We start from the raw sequence: 20,882 nt of genomic DNA, 5'->3' as shown, positions 1-20,882 counted from the left end.
AACCAAGGGACAGCAAAAGAGATGAGAGATAACATAGTACATTAAGGACAACAATCACTCATTATATGGATTTTGTTTCTATATCCTGGAGGTCCTTTCATTTAACGTCATTCTATATGGCCTTATGTATCTAGGTTTTATTCTATTGTAAATCTCTGCTAGGAGAGCCCAAGGTTTCTACTGATTATGACAAATGAGGGAAACCATTGAGCCTATGTTCCTTTGAGTCTGGCTTACTTCACTTAATATGATTTTTTCCAAGTCTTTCCATTTATTTACAAATGGGGTGATATTGTTCTTTCCGACAGCAGCATAGAATTCCATTGTGTACAAATGCCACATCTTGTTGATCCACTCATCAACTGAGGGGCCTCTGGGTTGGTTCCATATCTTTGCTATGGTAAATAGTGCTACAATGAACATCATTATGCTAGTGGATTTAGTATGTCCTTGTTTCTGGACCATTGGGTAAATGCTAAGTAGTAAAATTGCCGTATCATAGGGGAGCTCTATGTTTAGTTTTTTGAGGAACTTTCATACTGCTTTCCATAGTGGTTGAATAAGTTTGCACTCACACCAACAGTGTAGAAGTGATCCCTCCTGGCCACGTCCATGCCACCATCTGTTGTTATAAGATTTCTTGATCATGGCCAATTCTAACTGGAGTGAGGTGGAATCTTAGAGTTGTTTTGATTTGCATTTCTTTTATGGCCAGAGATGTTGAGCATTTCTTCATGTGTCTATAGGCCATTCTTATTTCTTCTTCAGAGAAGACTCTCTTCAAGTCTTTGACCTATCTTTTAATGGGATGGTTGTTTCTTTGGAGATTAGTTTTGAAGTGTTTTTTTAGCTGTTAATATATTTTAGATATGAGGCCTTTGTCTGTTGTATGGTTAGTGAAGATTTTCTCCCACTTTGTAGGCTTTCTGGTTAATTTGCTAGCTAGGTCCTTTGCCATACAAAAGCTCTGTAGTTTAATGCAGTCCCACGTATCCAGACTTTCTCTGATTTGTTGTGTTTCTTGGTCCTTATTAAGAAAGTTTCGACCTGTGCCAAAGAGAGCTAGTGTACCTCCTATTTCTTCTTGTAAAGTTTTCAGTGTATCTGCTTTTACCTCGAGGTCTTGAGCCACTCTTTTACTCTTGTTTTGTTGTTGTTAGTCTTGCTCGTTTCTGATAGTATGTCCTGACTTTTACTTGGGCTAGCCTAACACAGTGACCTGTTGTTTATGCTTTATCTATGGCTGAAAATATAGACACATACTACTGTGCTAAGCTTGTTGGTTGGGCGAAGTTCTGCCTGATCTTACCTTGAATTCCAATCCTCCTGGTAGCTAATTCTTACCTATTTAGGAATCTAGGCATGCATGGTTATGACCAGTCCTAGAAGATAATTGTGATTTAAGAAAATGACAGTGCATTTGACAGCTGTATTTGAATGATAGGCTAACTTGAAGTTAAAATCACCTCCAGCAAACTCACCATACTTACTGAGGCAAACACTTTAAATTCACTTTACATTTGACTATTGCGAGTACCAGTGGTATCTACTTCCTGAGATTTATATTCGGTTCTTATGTTCGCAGTGTATTGATCCCCTTGACACAGGGAGGAAAGATTGAGGGTAAACAACATTATGTCTGAGCAGGGCTGAGGTATAGCATAGCAGCCAGAAGCATAGGGAAGATCAAAGATGGAGGACCCAGGGTTTTCACCCCGCCTCCAGTGGGAAGTAGACAACAGACAGGGGGTCTGGGGACAACCTGTCCCTTCAGAGGCACCCCAACTGCCACTCCTAGATTTTATCTCTTCCCAGTGCGTCCACACAATGATGAATGTCATGTGGTAATGCCACGCAACAATGAATGCCGTATTGAACCCCTGGGTGGACTGGGTCAGAGCCCATCTCAGGGCTCTGCTTCTTGGAGACACAGCTTTATCACATACGTGGTTCCAGCGGTGAGTAGTGTAAGAATGTTCAATGTGTTGTTCTTTATGTGAGGTTACTTTCAAAATCACAATATGCTCTTACTCTTCTTCCTTGGAAAGTTTTACATTTTATAAAAGCAATTGTGGTAGGCTTCAGGAAGACTGAGAATTCATATAGACAAAATAATGACCCACATAGAATGGGATTATGTAGATTTGGATTCAGTTGAAGTACTCATGAAAATACTGAGGATAAACTGAAAGTTAACTCATCTATTTCCTCAAAGTTATTATTAAATACCTTGAAGGAACACAAAATTTGATATTGAATTGTATACCTTTCCCCAAGTAAAGCCATCAGTGCCTGCTGGCAATGGATGCATCAGGTTAAGGATATATTTTTCTTCAACCCAAACATTAATAGCACACAAAAAGTATCCTCTGGGAAGAAGGAGATAATCATTGTAAGTCTGTGGAGAAAACAAGGTCTTGCTCAAATATAATAATGAATGTCCATGATGAAATAATCAGTTTAAATATCTGTCAGAAAATGGGGACCATGTCATGAGAAAGAGTATCAATGTTTGTGAAGTTATGCACCTTTTATCTGGTGAATATAATATAACCCTTCTATTAATCACAATAAAATAAAGGAGAAAAAATCTGTCAGATATAAATTATTCAATCGTCACCATGGCTTCTAGAGGCCCTGTGCATGTCCCAGGCTGCTGACATGGAATTAGTAATTGAAAGACTTCTCTGTGAAAAGTTAACAGTGAGCAGTCTTAAATAGTGACTGTTGTTCGAGATTATGATGATGTAATTTGAACCATAAAATGTCAGAATATGGAAACATAGGATCAATGTGGAAATGCCATCTAACACACACACACACACACACACACACACACACGCACATTTGGAAAAAATGGGTAGTAATTTGCAAACCGAACTTGAAACTGGCATTTTTAGAAAGATTTTTTATATATGTGACCTGAAAGCAAAGCAAATTGCTGTTGGCTTCTCTCATTTTCAGGTTACGGAAACCCCTACATTTGCTTTCTCAACACTATTTGTTCTTTTTCTTTTAAGGAAAATAAGACTGAAATCATCGCTTGTGTCTACAGATATTGCTAATTAATTTACACAGTTCAGGCTGTAGTAGATTGTCTCTTGATGGAGTTGTATACCACTGGCTGACATCTTCATCCCATCCCACAGGCATTCACTGTGACACCCTGCACCAAAATGATTTTTAAAAAAGAAAATAAATAATACCTAAGACTACAAGGTGAAAAGAAAAGTGGTCAACATTTAAGCACTCACTCAGTTCAATGTGTTTCTTTTTTTGCTATAATTAAATTTATCCACTTTAAAAGATATATTGGAACATGTGCATTTTTTCCCTGATAACATTGCATTGGAAGATTTTCAAGAGGAAAACAAAACTCAACACACAAAATAAAGGTGTTAAAAATCAAGGGTCACTGAGTTTACCATCCATTGTGGCAGTTTCCATAGTGATTCCAGAGAGAAAAAAATCCTGTGTGCTACCTGTGTGACCTCTAACGCATACAAAGACAGAAACCGCTAATAAACGGATCATCTTAATGGAGCTCAGATGGACACAGGCCTTTTTCTCTGTTCCCCAATGTTTCCATAGCATTTCACAAGAATCTCATTGTATAAACCCATGATATTGCTCTTTGATTCTCCATATTTTTATGAGTTCATCCGAAGTGGTGGAGATCTAAGTTTGATTTCCTATGATTATTCCGCATGCTACTTATAGCCGGCATTGCAGTTTCCTAGAAAAGTAGTATTACTAGCTATTTAATAAATGTGTCAGCAAAGTTTCACAAGAGTCTCTGTTCTCTTAAGTGTATATCCATTTTTCAGTTTTTCAAGCCTTAACACAGAAGTAGAACAAAGGGAGCGTGGTTGTCAGATGTGATCATGGGTTCGTGCATCCTCACACGTGAGGATGTGAGAGGACACAGCTGGACTCTCCTTATCACCTGTACAGCATCTGTGAAGGGGTTTACAGCAGAAGAGTAGGGACTATTGTATCATATTGCTGTGTGATCATATTTTTGTTTTCTCACCTTAATTGTGTGACTTTTAAAGGTGGATGTGACCACCGACATCATGTAGAGGCCAGGTAGAAATCTCATCTTAATCCTGTCCAAACTGTGTAAAGCTGAGGATACTTGACTGGAAGTAATTCAAACCCATCAATGGACGCCGTACAGCTGAGGAGACCTGTTCAGAAAGACAGCATTTCTTGATCACCGTCCTAGGAGAGGGAGAGGGAGTCAGAGAGAAGAGCTGTGTACTGAGAAGACCCGGAAGTGGAGTCCTTGAAGGACAGCAAGTAGAGGCCCGTTCTTTCCTGTTTACTGGATTAGAAAAATATGGCGATGGATTGAGGTAGTGGCCCCATCGCCAACACTACATGCATGAGGTAACACTACAATATTGTCATTTGGTCAAGATGGACTATCCCTGGATAGTTTAATTGTGTCAAAAAGTGAAAGGAGGAATCAGAGGCCACAAAAGACAAGCAAGACAGACTCAGTATTTGTGGTCATCACCCTAGAAGATGACAGAGGTTGAGAGCATTATGAGCATATTGGGGGATGAAATGGGAATATAGTCTGGATATATGGATTATCTTCTTAATAGATAAGACACGGATCATGGAAAACAGTAAAACCGACTACTTCTTATATTGATCCTCTTACAGGCTTTTATGGGATTGGCAGGTCCTAGCATGCATCCATATGACCATATGCTAAGAGCTCAGGAATTCTCTATACATTCACCATAGCCCTTGAGCTATCCCAACGTATCATTCACAATGCTTGCACATAACATGCATACTTACCCACCCGTTACTATTATCTGCTTTGGGAAATGGACTTTTTTTGAATGGGGAATGAGAAATAACTTTGCAACTGGAATCTGGAAATCTAATACAAGAGGACATAGGTCTCAAAGTGTATGGCAAAAAGATTGTGCGAACAATGGGGTCAACTGAAGAAGGTATTTTTACAAGTAAATGAACTCTGGAGTTGAAAATATTGATTGTTCTAGTTTTTTAATTGCTCATTTAAGTCCTTAAGTCCTAGGTTTGTTACATTTCTCAGTGATTTATTTTTTCTTTCCTTTGCTTTTTATTTGGTGCCTTTGGCTTTTATATAAGGTACTAACAAACTACTTTGAGATGACTGAGATTATTCAGAATGGAGTCATCTATCTGTTAGCTCTGCCACATAACTGTATAGTTTATTTGGCTTAAAGAAGGATTTGTGGAAGAAGATTGCAATATTTATGTAAGATTTGTGTGTATCATAGTTAAAGAACACAGAGAGGTTATCAATAGTGGAAGTTGCAAAACGGGTCCTCAGTCTACCAGTTGCCTAGGTTGTTGCTGTTTTTGTTGTTGTTTTTGTTTGTTTGCTTGTTTTGCAAAATATATACTTTATTTTGAAGTACAATATGAACTTCTTTTTGGTCAGTCGTGGCGCTTGAACTCTGCACCTGGGCATTGGCCCTGAGCTCTTCAACTCAAGGTTACCATCCTACCCCTTGAGCCATAGGGCTCTTTCTGGTTTTATGGTGATTAATAAGAGTCTTATGAACTTTAGTGCTGGGGCTGATTTGAACTGAGATCCTCAGATCTCAGCCTCCTGAGTAGCTAGGATTTCAGGTGTGAGCCACTGAGCCTGGCTTGAAGGTTATTTTTAAGTAAGTACAGTATTCATGTTTTCAGTTCTCTCTGGTTTGTAAAGAAATTCGTTGAGCAATGGTCAGCTTCAGTGAGGAGCACTTACTGATGAGGACCAATCTATTTTCCTAATGTTCGCATAAGTTACTAAACACTAAACACATCATCTTGCTCAAGGTGGAATCAATACTATTTACTATTTCCTCTTAATTCCTTAGGTTCAGAGTCTCACTATTGTGCACATTTTCACACAATGTCTATAATTTCTGTAATCCTTTTAAACACAGTGGTTGGCAGACCCTGCCTCTGCAATTTTACAACTTACTATACAATCTATAATTATACAGCTATACAGTTTATACAATATTATTCACAAGAATCCATGCGGAGAGTTGGTTACCAAGCATTTATGGGCATATATCGCCTTATGCAAATGACAAACATTTCACCAAGTTAGTATAGACTTAAGGAATTGAGAAGGTTTTCAGATTGCTATGCTTTCCCAAGTGGTCTCAACAGTGTGTAGATGTGACACTACCTACTGCTCTACCTTTGAAAATACCTTAGTTTTTCTAGGTCTTTGCAGTAACCTAATGTAATATTGCCCTATTTTATTTTGTTTGTGATTCTCAAACAATATTTGAATGTTCAGATAATTTACACAAATATCGATGTACCTTTCTTCTTGTATTATATAATAAAAACACATGTGCTTGTGTTTATACTGTCCATACTATCCATTGAAATTTTACTTTTAGGCTCTATAGGATATTTTAAGCGTGGTCCAAGCATTGCTCATCAGAACCGTTCATTTCTAGATCGATATTCTAACTTATTCTTCTTTTGATGTTATTTTTAAGTAAATTTTCTCACCAAGGAACCTGCCTGATATGTGACATCTAATCAAGTTGGAGTTACTGACATAGAAGAATCTATTTTTCCTATTCTGACTTGAGAATACCAATTTTCCACACTGTTGATTAAATAAGACATAACTGCCCCACTGGATTGTAACAACAATATTTATTTCATTCACTAATGTCTGTATACAAATGTAATAGACAAGCAGATGTATAGATGCAAAGAAAAATGTATATGTAAATATGTATTTACAAACATTTCTTTATAAATTCATGTATGTACCATGTGCATCTATGCATATGCCTGTATGTGCTCATATAAAAATATGTATGTTTAAATATATAATGTATATGTATTCTTGTGACACACAACTGTAATCCTAGCTACTCAGGAGAGTGATATCACAAGATATCACAGATTGAGGCCAGCCTACGTTGAAAAGTTTAACAACCAGAAATCCAGAAGTGGAGCTGTGGCTCAAATCGGGAAAACAGTACCTTTGAACAACAACAAAAAAACTCAGGAATAGTGGTTAGGTCTTGAGTTCAAGGTCCATGACTGACAAAAAAATTTAAAAATGTTCCATGTATTGATAAATATTTTTTAAATTATATATAATCATTTTTCTAATTTATGTTTTCTTTTCTTAGGTTTTCTTCTCTTATTAATTTATCAATCAAGTAAATTCATTGATAAAATGTTATTATCATCAATGTTATAATCAAGTGAAGGGTCATATAGTAGTTAATGGCAAATAACACAGAATAATCGTATGAAAATGTCTACTAAAATTAACATTATAAGCCTAACAGAAAATGCAAGACTATGATTGTTCATTTTATTTTGTGTGTGATGGGGAGTAGGAGAGTAGAATATTTTATTTTGACTTTGAATAAGATGAGTGATTCCAGAGGGTTTTTTTTTGCAGTGGGGGGGGTTCTCACTTGCAAAGTGACCTAGAATATCTTAAAAAAATAGTGGACAAGAAGGATAGTTAGCAGAAATTATATTTAAAGTAAATATGAGGGGACTGGGAGCATGGCCTAATGGTAGAGTGCTTGGCTGGTATGCACAAATCCCTGAGTTTAATTCCTCTGTATCACATAGGCAGCAAAAGTGGTATTGTACCTCAAGTGGTAGAGCACAAGCCTTGAGAAAGCTCAAGGACAGTACCCAGGCTCTGAGTTCAAACCCCAGAAATGCCCCCCCCCAAAGTAAATATAATGTACTGGAGCTGAAATAAGCAGACTTATTCACCTATAAATGTAGAATAATAGTATTTAAGCCCAAATGAAATATACCTGGTAAAACTTTGTGATGATTACAATAACGTCTTTGAAATTAAAAAAATGGTATCCTCATTAAGAGAGCATGGGAATATAAATAATTTTTTCCCTCGGTTGTGGGGCTTGAACCCTAGGCCTGGGCATTATCTCTGCACTCTTCAGCTCAAGGGGAGCACCCTACCCCTGGAGGTACAGACTTAATTCCAGTTTTTTAGTGGTTAATTAAAGATAAGAATCTTTCAGACTTTAATGCCTGGGGCTGGCTTTGAACTGTGACCCCCAGATCTCAACACCCTGAGTAGAAAGGATTACAAATGTGAGATAGCACACCTGGATATAAATAATTTTAAGAGAGGAAAAAATACAATATGATTTAGAGATAGTGGACTGGATTCAAGATTGAGTCTTTAACATATAATACTCTTGTTTCATGCCTTTTCTTCTGTACAAACTCAAATAAGAGGTAACAGTCTTAATTATATGCTTTAATAACATTTTGCAGAATTAAATTATACCTTCATTTGGAGTCATAATGCATTAAAAATGACCTGCTCTTGCCCTCCAATTAATTTATATATTAAAAGTTCTGGAGAGAGAAAGACATTGTAAGAAAAATGTAGTGAAGAAAAAAGTGCTAAGACCTTGGGGTTAACTATAAATATATAGTTCAAAGAAATACAGTAAATCATAAACAAGATGAAGAAAATGAAAATTAAATTTATGCTCATTACACTATAATCATCAAAAACCAATGACCAAGTAGAAGTCTGATATACAGTTAGTAAAATACATTATTTATTGGTGATACACTATATCAACATTAGACTTATAATCAGAAACAATGAAATTTAGAAATTTTTGAAATGATAAACTGCTGTAAAGTAATAGAATGTCAGCAGATTAAATTTATATTCAGTGAAAATTTCCATCAAAAAGTTCTCATGGGATATTTACTGATTTTAAAAAAAGACCATCATTTGGGAGTAGGGAAAGAAGAAGAAAAATGTGGGAGAGGGTAACAGTGTTTAAGAAGAAATATACTCACTACCTTAAATATCTAATTTTAACCCTTATGTATATTACACTGACAATAAAATTAAATTAAAATAATGACCATCAGCCATGGAATTTACATGGAGAAAAAAGAGAAAACAATTCAAGGTGGTACTGGGAGTTTGGCCTAGTGGTCGAGTGCTTTTCTAGCATGTATGAATCCCTGGGTTCAATTCCTCAGTATCTCATATACAGAAAAAGCTGGAAATGGTGCTGTGGCTCAAGTGGCAGAAAACTAGCCTCAAGAAAGCTCAAGGACAGTGTCCAGGCCCTGACTTCAAGTTCCAGGACTGGCAAAAAAAAGTTTCAGGCTGACCATAGATACAACCCATATTCACTACATAATAAAAAGCAGCACAAGAAGATCTTCACTAACCATACAATGGAGAAAGGCCTCATATCTAAAATATATCACCAGCTCAAAAAATTGAATCACTCCAAAGCTAATCTCCAAAGAAATAACCATCCCATTAAAAGATGGGCCAAAGACTTACAGTCTTCTCTGAAGAAGAAATAAGAATGGCCTATAGACACATGAAGAAATGCTCTGGCCATAAAAGAAATGCAAATCAAAACAATTCTAAGATTCCACCTCACTCCAGTTAGAATGGCCAGGATCAAGAAATCTAATAACAGATGGTGGCAGGGATGTGGCCTGAGGGATCACTACTACACTGTTGGTGGGAGTGCAAACTCGTTCAACCACTATGGAAAGCAGTGTGGCAGTGCCTCAAAAGACTAAACATAGAACTCCCCTATGACCCAGCAATTCCACTACTTGGCATTTACCCAATCGTCCAGAAACAAGGACATACTAAATCCACTAGCACAATGATGTTCATTGCAGCACTATTTACCATAGCAAAGATATAGAACCAACCCAGAGGCCCCTCAGTTGATGAGTGGATCAACAAGATGTGATATTTATGCACAATGGAATTCTATGCTGCTGTCAGAAAGAAAGACATTAGCCATTGTAAGGAAATGGAAAGACTTAGAAAAAATCATATTAAGTGAAGTAAGCCAGACTCAAAGGAACATAGGCTCAATGGTTTCCCTCATTTGTCATAATCAGTAGAAACCTTGGGCTCTCCTAGCAGAGATTTACAATAGAATAAAACCTAGATACATAAGGCCATATAAAATGATGCTAAATGAAAGGACCTCCAGGATATAGAAACAAAAGCCATATAAGGAATGATTGTTGTCCTTAATGTACTATGCTATCTCTCATCTCTTTTGCTGTCCCTTGGTTATCTCATATTGTTACAGTATTTTACCTTGTTATCTGATATATTGTATGTATGCTTATTTGGTTATTTGAAGTTGGATAGGGAAGGGGGGAAAACAAGATGAGGAGGGTGGGGGAGGGAAATTGGGACCAAGACATGAGAAAGGGTGTCAGTGTATGTGAATTAATGCACCTTCTATCTGGTGAATATAATGTAACCCTTCTATTAAATACAATAAAAATATATGAAAAAATAAAAAGCAGCACAAACATTATCACAGGATTCATAAGTCTATTTTTTTCTTTATTAATTTTTAAGGGTCACTAATAATAGCTTGAAGGTGCTCAAAGAGTTGAATTTTATACTATCCTGAAATCTAAATAATAACCACTACTAGAAATTCATTAGGAGATAATGTTTACAGAAGGTAAACATTAATGGAATATTATTAATCCTTTTTTATAAACACCTACAGAAAGTAGTTTCACATGTACAGAATCACCTTTCCCATTGCACAAACTGAAAATATGGAAAGTAAGGAGATGGAGTGTCCTGAAGTCAAAATGTAAAGCGAATGTTTTAGGTAACAAAAGGATATTGACTCCACCAAGAAATCTCCTCTTGATCCTCCATAAAATGGAAACAGGCTCGGGTATTTGAGTACTTGATCTGAGGGGGAGCAGAGAATTTTTCAAAGAAGAAGATGAAGTGGCAAAATTTTTTTTAAAAAAATGTGTGCTCCTTGGTTCTCTATCAGCTGAGGTGTGAGAGGCACTTAGCAGAATTGGAAGACTACAAGAATCAACAGCTACACGGACATACATGCTTGACTCCAGGATGAGTAGCTAGGAAGAGTGGGCCACTCTTAGGTTCCTGAAACTGTACATTGCATTTAAGACATTTCCCTCCCTAAGGTATGAATATACTGTTTATAAACTCAAGACACTCAAGGGACATTTCAGAATACCATGCAGAAAGTTTATGATTGAAAACCATTTAGACAACTCTTGAGATTCACAAGGGACGAGAAAGATTCCGCAGAGAAAAGACAATGGGCTATATTTGTTTGTCACTGCTGACTTTACTGTGAGATTCTTGATACTCTCAGGAAAAGACATGGAAAGCAAAGTATGCAGAATTCGTATGTGTTCTTGGAGTTTGGGGTACAGTTAGTACTGGGTATCATGAATGAGTTCTGATGTATACTTGGGAAGGGTTACATTGGATAGTGTAGAAGCATACTTACCGATGCGTTGAAAGATATTTGCAGTGTGTGAACTGTGAAACTTGGGGAAGTCTAAAAACACTTGATCTCAACAAAGGTGGGGGCAATGGAGGGCATCTGTCATCTCCGATGTGGCAGGAAGTGAGACATGAGCATCACAGTAAGAAGCCAGCCAGGGCAAGAAGTTCCATGAGACTCTTGTCTCCAATTAACTACCAGAAAACAGGAAGTGGAGCTGTAGAGCTAGAGCACTAGAGAAGCAAAATAAACCAAGGAGTGCACCAGGCCTTGAGGTCAAGCCCAGGACTGGCACAAAAGCAAACATACACATACAAACAAGGGCCAGAGCAAAAAGAACAAGCTCAAAACAAGCTGGAAACACAACTACATCTATTTCCTAAACCACAATTCATTCACATGCAAAATAAAATGATAATAACCACCTTATAGTGCTGCTATGTAATTCACTGACACCTCAAAAAATTAACGCATTTTAATCAATTTACACTGTTGTCATTCTATCACTATAAATGTCACAATGCACCTCTCTAACTCATTGTCTTCATATGTTTAGCTTGATGTTTTTCTATATACCTACCTATCTATCATCTATCTATCAAGCCACCTAAATAATTTGTAATGATCCTCATAATTTGATGGTCAAGTTTTGTTTGATTAGTAGAAGTTGCCATCTAACTAATTAAAATATGGAAAACTGAGATGTGGATAAATGTTACAGTAGCATTAAATGGCTAAACTAGAACAATGAACCATGACTCAATGAGAGTTACGAAAGATATTTGTAAAATTTAAAAAGTATGCATAAAGTTATTTTTGGTAGTTTATGGAGATTGAATTGATACATAATGCCCTGTTCCGACATGTCCATATGTCATTTTTGTGGTTAGTTTGGAAAGTTTAGAACATAATCTTTTGATTTGGCTGCTTGGTTTGTATCATAATCAAATAGAGGTCATAGTACATGCTTCATCATTTCTATTGTATGCCCAAAATCAATGTTGAGGTAAAATTCGGCTAACATAAAAGACACTACCTGACATGGCATGCCATCGGTTCTAACGGTATCTGTCTTCCATCATCATTTCTATCATGTTTATTTTTTTTTAAAAAAAACTATTTGTAAGTAGTTGTATGAAGGCGTTTCAATTTATGTGTGAAAAGCCACTTCTTTCCTGTCTTCCACCTCTACTTTCAAAATATCTCAGCTGATATTTGGGGACATTTGAACAAAAGGCACATCTTCTGTGAAAATGTTAAGTTATTTTTATTAAAATTCACAAATATATAATTCAACTAATTATTTTGTTAGTATATAATAATTTGTCAAAAATAGGAATATTTACTATAGGCAATAATGTTATTTAGAGAAAGGTGTTTAATCATGAAAATAATTTAAGCATAATATAATACTAAATTTAGAAGGCAATTATCGATGTATGGCTTATTAAACACATAGCATTATCAATAATTCCTTTGAGATAAATTTCAGTCATAATTATATATGGTGAAAACATCTCCTACTGAGATTTTTTTCCTGAAGCCATCTTTCATGCCATTGACTTCTAAGCATAGTTTGCAGCAGATGAAGCTGAGATGAGAGCCACTTGTTTTGGAAACTGTAAGGAAGAAGATAGGAAATAAACATGAAGTTCAACAATGTGTTTGTGTTATTACAAATGTGTGGCTGACTTCATGGAGCTTGGAACGTAAGACCACATTGTTCATTTGTTATTATTGCATATTACTTCATTGGTTATTACGGTAGTCATCTCTGTTACTTGTATGGAAGATTTTTGGAAGTCAGGGATTAAAAAAAAAAAAGAAAAAGAAGTAACAGCCTAAAAGGAGAAGCAGGGAGTGTGTATGTAGAATGCTACAATTTAGGAAATTAATGGAAGCACAGCTCATTTATGGGGGTGGGTAACAGCACACACTCCTGCTTCCTGTGTATTTCAAGAAATGAGGTCTAATTCAGGGACTGGATAAAATAAAAATGGGCTCTGACAGGGAAATACTCCTGCTGTGCCTGGGGTCTTTAAGCAGGCTAGCCGCAGCAGGGAAACAAGCGTGAAAGATTGTCAGGACCCTTAGCCAACACACTGCATAGGCAAATATTTAAAACAAGGTTTAGTAAATCTGAGAATGTACACAGTGAAAGCCAATGCTATGGAAAAGTTTGGATATAAAAGGTTGCCAACTCTTTGAGTAACCTGTTTTAGTAATTGCTGAATAAAGAGCATTTTAAAATTTAATCTGTGTTTATACACTTCACATACCTCCTAGGAATAATAATGGCAATTGTGATATTATTTAAAGAAAACTGAAGGTAACTTTAATTTATTATAATCAAGCATTGCTATGTAATTGGTTATTCATTATGCATCCATGAATCCTGCAAAGCAAGAGAGCACACTGTTTGGGTGGCTGAATTTTGCTTGGAGACACAAAGCTTCATCTTGCTACAAAATGAAGCTTTGCCAACACAACAAAATCTGCTTATTTAGTAGCCAAATTGCTATAAACTCATTCTAAAAAATGAGTGGATTTCACTGGATTTCTTACGACTTAAAAGGAATCTGAAAAGTCTTTTAATTTATATGATTTAGAAAAAATTAACATAGGCATGTTTGATTCATTGCTTTAAATAAAATCCTTTCATTAGTGTATTTGAGATGTTTGTTTATTTGACAATATCTCTCCAAAGAGTTATAAACATATAGATTTTCAGCTTGGCATGGTGGCTCATGCCTGTAATCCTAGCTACTCAGGAGGCTGAGATCTGAGGATCAAGGTTCAAAGCCAGCCTGGGCACAACAGGACCTGAGACTCTTGATCTAACCTCCAGAAAACAGAAAGTAGGGCTTGGTTCAAGGATACGGTGGTAGCCTTGATCTAAAGAGCTGAGGGACAGTGCCCAGGTCGAACTCAAACCCCATGAACACCACATACACACACACACACACACACACACACACACACACACACACACACACACACACACACAGCAGAAAAAACAGATTTCTTTCCTCATTTTTAAAATATTGTTATGGTATTTTATTTAATGCCAATTACTGTGAAGTTCCTGGCAGTTCACTGCTTAAATTTATTTGTTTTCCTTATATGTTTGCAACTTTGCCACTCCATCACACACAAAGAAAATTCTGCAAACATTTGTAAGTCATCATATGCATTTGCAAGAATCATGTTCCAATGATGGATTTTGAGAAATAGAAATAACTGACAGTTTTAAAAAATGTTTCAACATGCTCTCTGCTAATATACAAGTAGGCCCCCTTTTTTTTCTAAAGGAGATACCAAGGAGGTTAAGTGTTAGGGTAAGAGAAGGAAGTACAATCACATATCAGAGACCAGGGACTTACCGGTTACTGTATCTGTGAGGAAATAAAGGTGTGCACTGAGCACAAGCCGTCACAAGGGTGACTTCCTTCTGCAGATGAGAAACCAGGCATGATAACCCTAGTGTAGACAGGAGAACACAAATGGGTGGCAGAATCGGCTGTGGCAACATTGCCCTGTCCTACAGAACCAGAATAATAATACTGTGCATCCATCCCCAATCACCCCCTTATGTGTTGCTAAGTGGATTCTAGCTTCCTGGGCCAAGAATAGATGACAGCTGGGAGATTTTTAACCCTATTGAAATGAAGTTCTTGAGGTTAATAAGCAGAAGTGGAACGAAATAGTGAAAACAGGAAATCAAAGACCATTCATAAATTTCAAGATTTGTCCACACAGGACTTATGGATGAAGTCAGGATCACATTTCTTTGTGGAAGGATGTGTGCTGCTAACTTGTCCTAAAATGTTGTGAAGACATTCATCAGAGTGATGTGTATTGGGCAAAGAGAAATACTCAGTTATTACTAGATATGATCTCTGAGGAGATGCTGATCCTGAGAGAGAGAAATAAGATTATTATGGCCCACACTCCGGAGTGAAAGAATCTCAGGTTCTTAGTGAAGCTTGACTCACATCCATCTCGTCAAGGTGCATCGAGTTCCCAAACCAATCTCAAAGCTATGTCTCCTGTGCCAAGCAGAGAGTGGCGATTCAAATAAACACATCTGGCAACCAACAGACGGAAGGAATCCAAAGCATAAAACAGAATTCCCACCTTCCACATTCCTGTGGAACAAAGGCTGTTACAGAAGCCAAGTCCAGACAGATCAAAGTCATAACAACTGCACATATCCAGAAAGAGACAGGAATGAAGGTGGTACTCGCTCCAGCGTCACTGCAGAGACCATGGCTATAGCCACTCTCAGCTCACCCATGTCAGCTGGGAGGGAAGTAGAGGTGGTGGAGAATGAGTGGGCAATCCCTGTGCCTGTGCTCTTCCGAACAACCGGGTTAACCCTGCCAAACAGCCAGGAAGTCTGTGACAGAAAACACATGCACAGGATGTGGAAAGCGGTGAGGAGTCTCCCTCACAGCCACGACGTCAGAAAGGAAAACGTTAGAATTGGGTATCTCATGTCACAAGTGGCATTGTCCTGGGTCCCTTATGTTTTGGAAATAGGTTCAGGGCCTGTAGAACTGGCAGCTGGAGACACAGCAAGCTGAGAGAGCATGAGCAAAAAAGAAACCTTGTGTCCAAACGCTAACTTAGCTAGTCAGGTAAGATAGGCAGACAGACAGAGACAGACAGACAGATACACAGACAGATAGATAAAACATAGACACATGATAAAGATAGACATAAATGATCGGTGATAGATGATCTATAGATGGATGGATGACACATGGATGTTGATAGAAGATAGATAGATGAAACACATGATATATATCAATGATACATAGTAGGGAAGCTGACAGGTGATTGATAGATGGATTGATAGATGATTAGATAATGCATAGATGTTTGATATAAATTATAGGTAGACGATAGTTAATAGATGATGATAGATAGATGATACATGGATGATAGATGTGAGAGAAGAAAAGAAAGAAGGAAAAAAAGGAAAGGGAGGAAGGAAGGGAGGGAGGGAGGGAGGGGAGAGAGGGAGCTGAACTGAATGACTGAACAGCTAAGAAACCATGGCAGGGCACATTGCTTGTGAGAAGCAGGCTGGCTGTTGGTGGGGACACCCCTCAGAGGGGGCCACTTAGGTCAGTGGTCCTAACAAAAGTATGAATGTACTTTTGAGATCTAACGGAACAAAATATTTACCCAGAAGGAGAGTATATCCATTAAATCTATTAACTGCCTGCATTCTCCAAAAGCAATTATGTGTAACCTTTCAATAGCTACAAGTAAAACCCATGACAACATGATGAGGACTCAAAGGACAGAATGAGCAAAACCACCAAAGCTTAGACTTAAATAGCCTGTGTAAAACCCATGGGGAGTGCAGTACTTGAAGCAAAATCAATGTCAGACTTACACATTTGAATGGTAAGATAACTTGATATTTATCTACTACATTTGCTTTAGTGTGTTTTTCAGTTGATTATGCTGCTTCCATAAAGATGGGATGGCTGCCTTTGTTTTGATAACACTGCTTGAGTTATTTGATTGGGGTTGGTTTACTTTCTTCCAGAGCTGACACACTTTTGGAAAGATGAGCTTTTACAGTAATTATGATTTATTATTTCCTTGGTTTGGTTTGCATCTAGGGGAAGGCATGGATAATTATTTGGCCTGCTTGTATTATGAGACTATAATTCACAAACATTTCAAGTGACCTCCTATTTTCCTGTCTGAACACTGTCCAGTGACAACTCATCAGAATTCTAGGATGATGCTCAAGGTAATACATACTTTCAGATTTGTAGGTGGCTTATGTCTTTTCTGTCTAAATCTTTAGGCTTGAATCAACTTTGTAATTTTCCTGCTTATTGAACAGTGATTGCATCAAACTTTTACTACCATTTTTTTCTATATTTCTTTCAAAGTTATATCTCTCTCTACTGAAGGGCATATGACTCTGTGACAACAAAGAAGAAAGGAGACAAGAAAAAACGAAAGAAAACAATAAAATATTTTATATGAGTTCTAAGGTTTGATTTTACAAAACATTTGTTTCATCAGGATCTTCTCTGCTGTGTTTCTGGATTCCATCTATCTGGTACAATTACACTCAGATGTGTGCTGGGGGCGGTCGTGTTCCAGAAGAAAATTTTGGCACACTCATGGAAAGCCTTTTATAATACTAGATAAAATCTAGATTATGCATATATAACATAATAAGGCATGTTCAACTAATAGTATATAAAGAATTTGAATAAGAAAGTTTTTACTGAAGTACACATTTTTGAATTTTTTTCTTTTCATTTTAGGTAAGGTCAAAGAAGATGTATGTCCTTTCTTCTCTGCTTTTTCCTTAACCCCTTCTTTTTCTTTCCTTCCTGTCTACCTTCTCCTTACTTTCATTTTTATTCAGTCCCTTTTTTTTCTCATCTCTTACTTGCAACAAAATAGGTAGAACATTATGCTTTGACATTGACCAGTACAGAGGTTGGGGAGCTGGGAAGCTACTGTACGGGGATGTAGGAACAAGAAAGGCCTGGGATGGAGGGAGAGCAATTAGTCCTTGGCGCTTGCTGTTGGCCATTTACACTGGGCTGCTGTGTACACAGTAGGCTCTCTTCTAAACAAGGATGTGAAAATAATGGCTATTGTTAGTTATTCCAGTTCATCTGATTTGCTAACTTTAAAAAGCAATCTACTGAGCAGGGTCACCTTCCTTCATTCTCTCCCAGTTTTCCCCCTCCCAACTCCTTTCCCCTCAAGTTGTATAGTTCATTTCCAATATAGTATCTAGTGGGTTTCACTGATGAATTGGCTCACCTTGTGTTTGAAAGGAAATGTACTCATTACCTGATTTATGTAACTATAACCCCGCTGTACATCACCTTAACAATAACTTTTTAAATTTTTTATATTTTGGCAGTCCTAGGCTTGGGCTTAGGGCCTGAGCACTGTCCTTGAGCTTTCTCAAGGCTAGCACTTTACCACTTGAGCCACAGTACCACTTCTGGCATTTTTTTCTATGTATGTGGTACCAAGGAATCAAACTGGGATCTTAGTGCAAGCACTAAGGCAAACACTCTACCATTAGGCCAAACTCCTGGCCTGTAGAAATAAAAATATTTTAGTTAAAAAAAAGAAGCGCTGGCCGGGCATGGTGGCTCATGCCTATAATCCAAGCTACTCAGGAGGCTGAGATATGAGGATCAAGCAGCCAGGCACAAAAGGACCTGAGACTCGTATCCCCAGTTAACCTCTTGGCTTGGCTCAAGGTTAGTGTGGTACCTTGAGCTGAAGAGCTCAGGGAGAGCACCCAGGCCCGGAATTCCCATGACCCACAAAAAAATAAAAAGAAGAAGCAGCACTGGACATATAAGATGTGTTAAATTATAAGTGCCTCATACAGCCTTCTGATGTTTAGAAATATATATATATACATATGCATATATAATAACTAAACGAAGTCATTGTAAAATTGTTACATTATTATAAATAATTATAAATTTTAAAAAAAAAAGCAATGAAGAAATCACTGAAGGCTACCTGGTTTGGTTTGTTGGTTTATTAGTAGGTAATGTACCAACCCATTTTTGTATTATTACTGCAATGGTCTTTGTCCTTTCTTACTGAAAAATGCTATCTTTTAAACCTTCAAACATAACTATACTGATGCTCACTTAGTTTTATTTAACTACTATTTATATTACAACACACAATTTCTTCTGTTGTCTTCCTCTATATTTTTAACTCTGCCCAACTAATTTTGCTCAATATTAAACTAATTATTTCCTCAGATTTAAAAGATTCTTAATTATTTCTAGTTACACTAGATAGTACTTCTTTCTCATCTCATCTTTGACTCATAGCATTTATAATGAAGGATTTGGAGTATTAAAATATTATTTAAACATGTTTAATGATTCCAAAGGAATTTATCTGAATAGTGTATGTCGACAAAAATGTGATTGCTTTAAATAATATGCATTTGAAAATTATTTATGCTTTTTATTTTTAACTAAAAATGACTTTATATGTTATTATTGCTTTTAATTTTGTTGCAAAACATTAAATGAATTTGGGTGAATTTTATTAAGTTTTCATCTGTGGTCTTTGGTGTCATCAATTTTTCTTAATGTTAATTAGGTTTTTGAAAAGGCTGCATATCCTTTAAATGGTATATCATTTTAACATGTGATCACAGTATTAATTTTTATCTATTGGGTCTCATTTTTCCAATAAAATTATACCATTATAAATTAGAAAATTTTAACACACTCAAGTCCACCTTGTACTGATATGTCCTTATGAAATAGAAATTCTGTCTGCTAAAAAAAAAGGGGACAGCCTGGATGCTGTCCCTGAGCTTCTGTTGTTCAAAGCTAGTGCTCTACCACATGAGTCACAGATCCATTTCCAGATTTTTCTCAGGAGTTTATTGGAGATAAGAGTCTTATGACTGGCTTTCCTGCCTGGGCTGGCTTCAAAATGAGATCCTCAGATCTAAGCCTTCTAGTAGCTTGGATTATAAGCATTAGTTCCTCTCGCTTCCCCCATTTCTTGGTGTTTACCAAAATGGGTTTATTTATGTCGTTTTTATTCAGATTGCTCTTTCATTTTGGAGGAATTCTATAATTCCTAATAGCTACTGATCAGACTCACTCATTAACTATTAAAAAAAATCTCTTTCAGGATCCTTTCTCTTGGCATTCTGGCAACCACCTCACAGGCATAATTACCAGAGTTTATATGGGAGGAAAACCAACTCTCTTGGTTGTGTGGTAAGAGCTGGGTGGACATGGCTCCTTAGCACTGTCAGTAGACACAGTACTTTTCTAGGTGGAAGCAGAGCTCTTCCTTATCCTTGGTGCCCCACTCCTGTCATGGGGCCGTGCTGACAGGGAGGAAAATCAAGGACCTTGAAGTTGTGTAGAAATGCCTAAAAATCAGGAAACTGTAAAATGAACGTGCTATCTCAAAGAGCAGTGTAAGGTGTTGGCCGAAACCAAGAAATGTTCTATAATGGTGACTTTAAATTCTCTTATCTCTTCAAGCTGTAACACTGAGATCCCTGACAACCCAAATCAACCATTTATCTGTGGATCCTGCTGGGAAGTAGATTGCAATGTCAGTTACACAACAAGCCCTGGGCCCAGTCTTGGTGAAAGCAGGATATCCAGGGGTAAGATGGAATCTTCAGACCTAAGTGGCGCAGACAGCATGACCAACCATTAGGAAGTTCTTGCTAAGTCTCTTTTGAAGACTGGATTGTGTTGCCCTTCTGATGTGGTAGAGGAAGATGTTTGTCATTGATGGTTTTCTCAAAATAGTGGGGGGTGTGCAAGAGTAGGGGGTGTGAATTGTCCTTTGCGGTGAGGCAGGAAGACAGAAACTTAAAACAATGACTTCCCATTTTCCGTGTTTAACTTTCCTTCTTGTAGTTTACTGGCATCATGGAGGGAATAGGGGAATAAAAAGAAGATCTTCCAAGTTCAGACCACAAAGAAGGCGGGAAAGATACAGAATTTTAAGACTTGATTTTTTTTTTTTATTCAGGCA

At 37.2% G+C, this 20,882-nt stretch overlaps 2 long non-coding RNA genes across 2 annotated transcripts; one reads left to right on the top strand and one right to left on the bottom strand.

The window, feature by feature from the left end:
- Window positions 1–4,041: 4,041 nt before the first annotated feature.
- Window positions 4,042–15,704, bottom strand: LOC150058597 (uncharacterized). Its single transcript, XR_016536808.1, has 3 exons — window positions 15,627–15,704; window positions 14,717–14,813; window positions 4,042–4,190 (listed from the first exon to the last, which is right to left on the bottom strand). It is a non-coding gene; the product is annotated as an uncharacterized LOC150058597 (long non-coding RNA).
- A 200-nt stretch (window positions 15,705–15,904) lies between these two features.
- On the top strand, window positions 15,905–20,493 carry LOC150058596 (uncharacterized). Its single transcript, XR_016536807.1, has 3 exons — window positions 15,905–15,973; window positions 16,973–17,106; window positions 20,378–20,493. It is a non-coding gene; the product is annotated as an uncharacterized LOC150058596 (long non-coding RNA).
- Window positions 20,494–20,882: the final 389 nt, after the last annotated feature.

The sequence above is a fragment of the Megascapheus bottae genome, chromosome 10 (genome assembly GCF_031878675.1).
Source record: "Megascapheus bottae isolate mThoBot1 chromosome 10, mThoBot2.hap1, whole genome shotgun sequence".
Taxonomy (NCBI): domain Eukaryota; kingdom Metazoa; phylum Chordata; class Mammalia; order Rodentia; family Geomyidae; genus Megascapheus; species Megascapheus bottae.
Note: the sequence above shows the minus strand (reverse complement) of the source record. Positions and strands in the feature narration are given on the sequence as shown.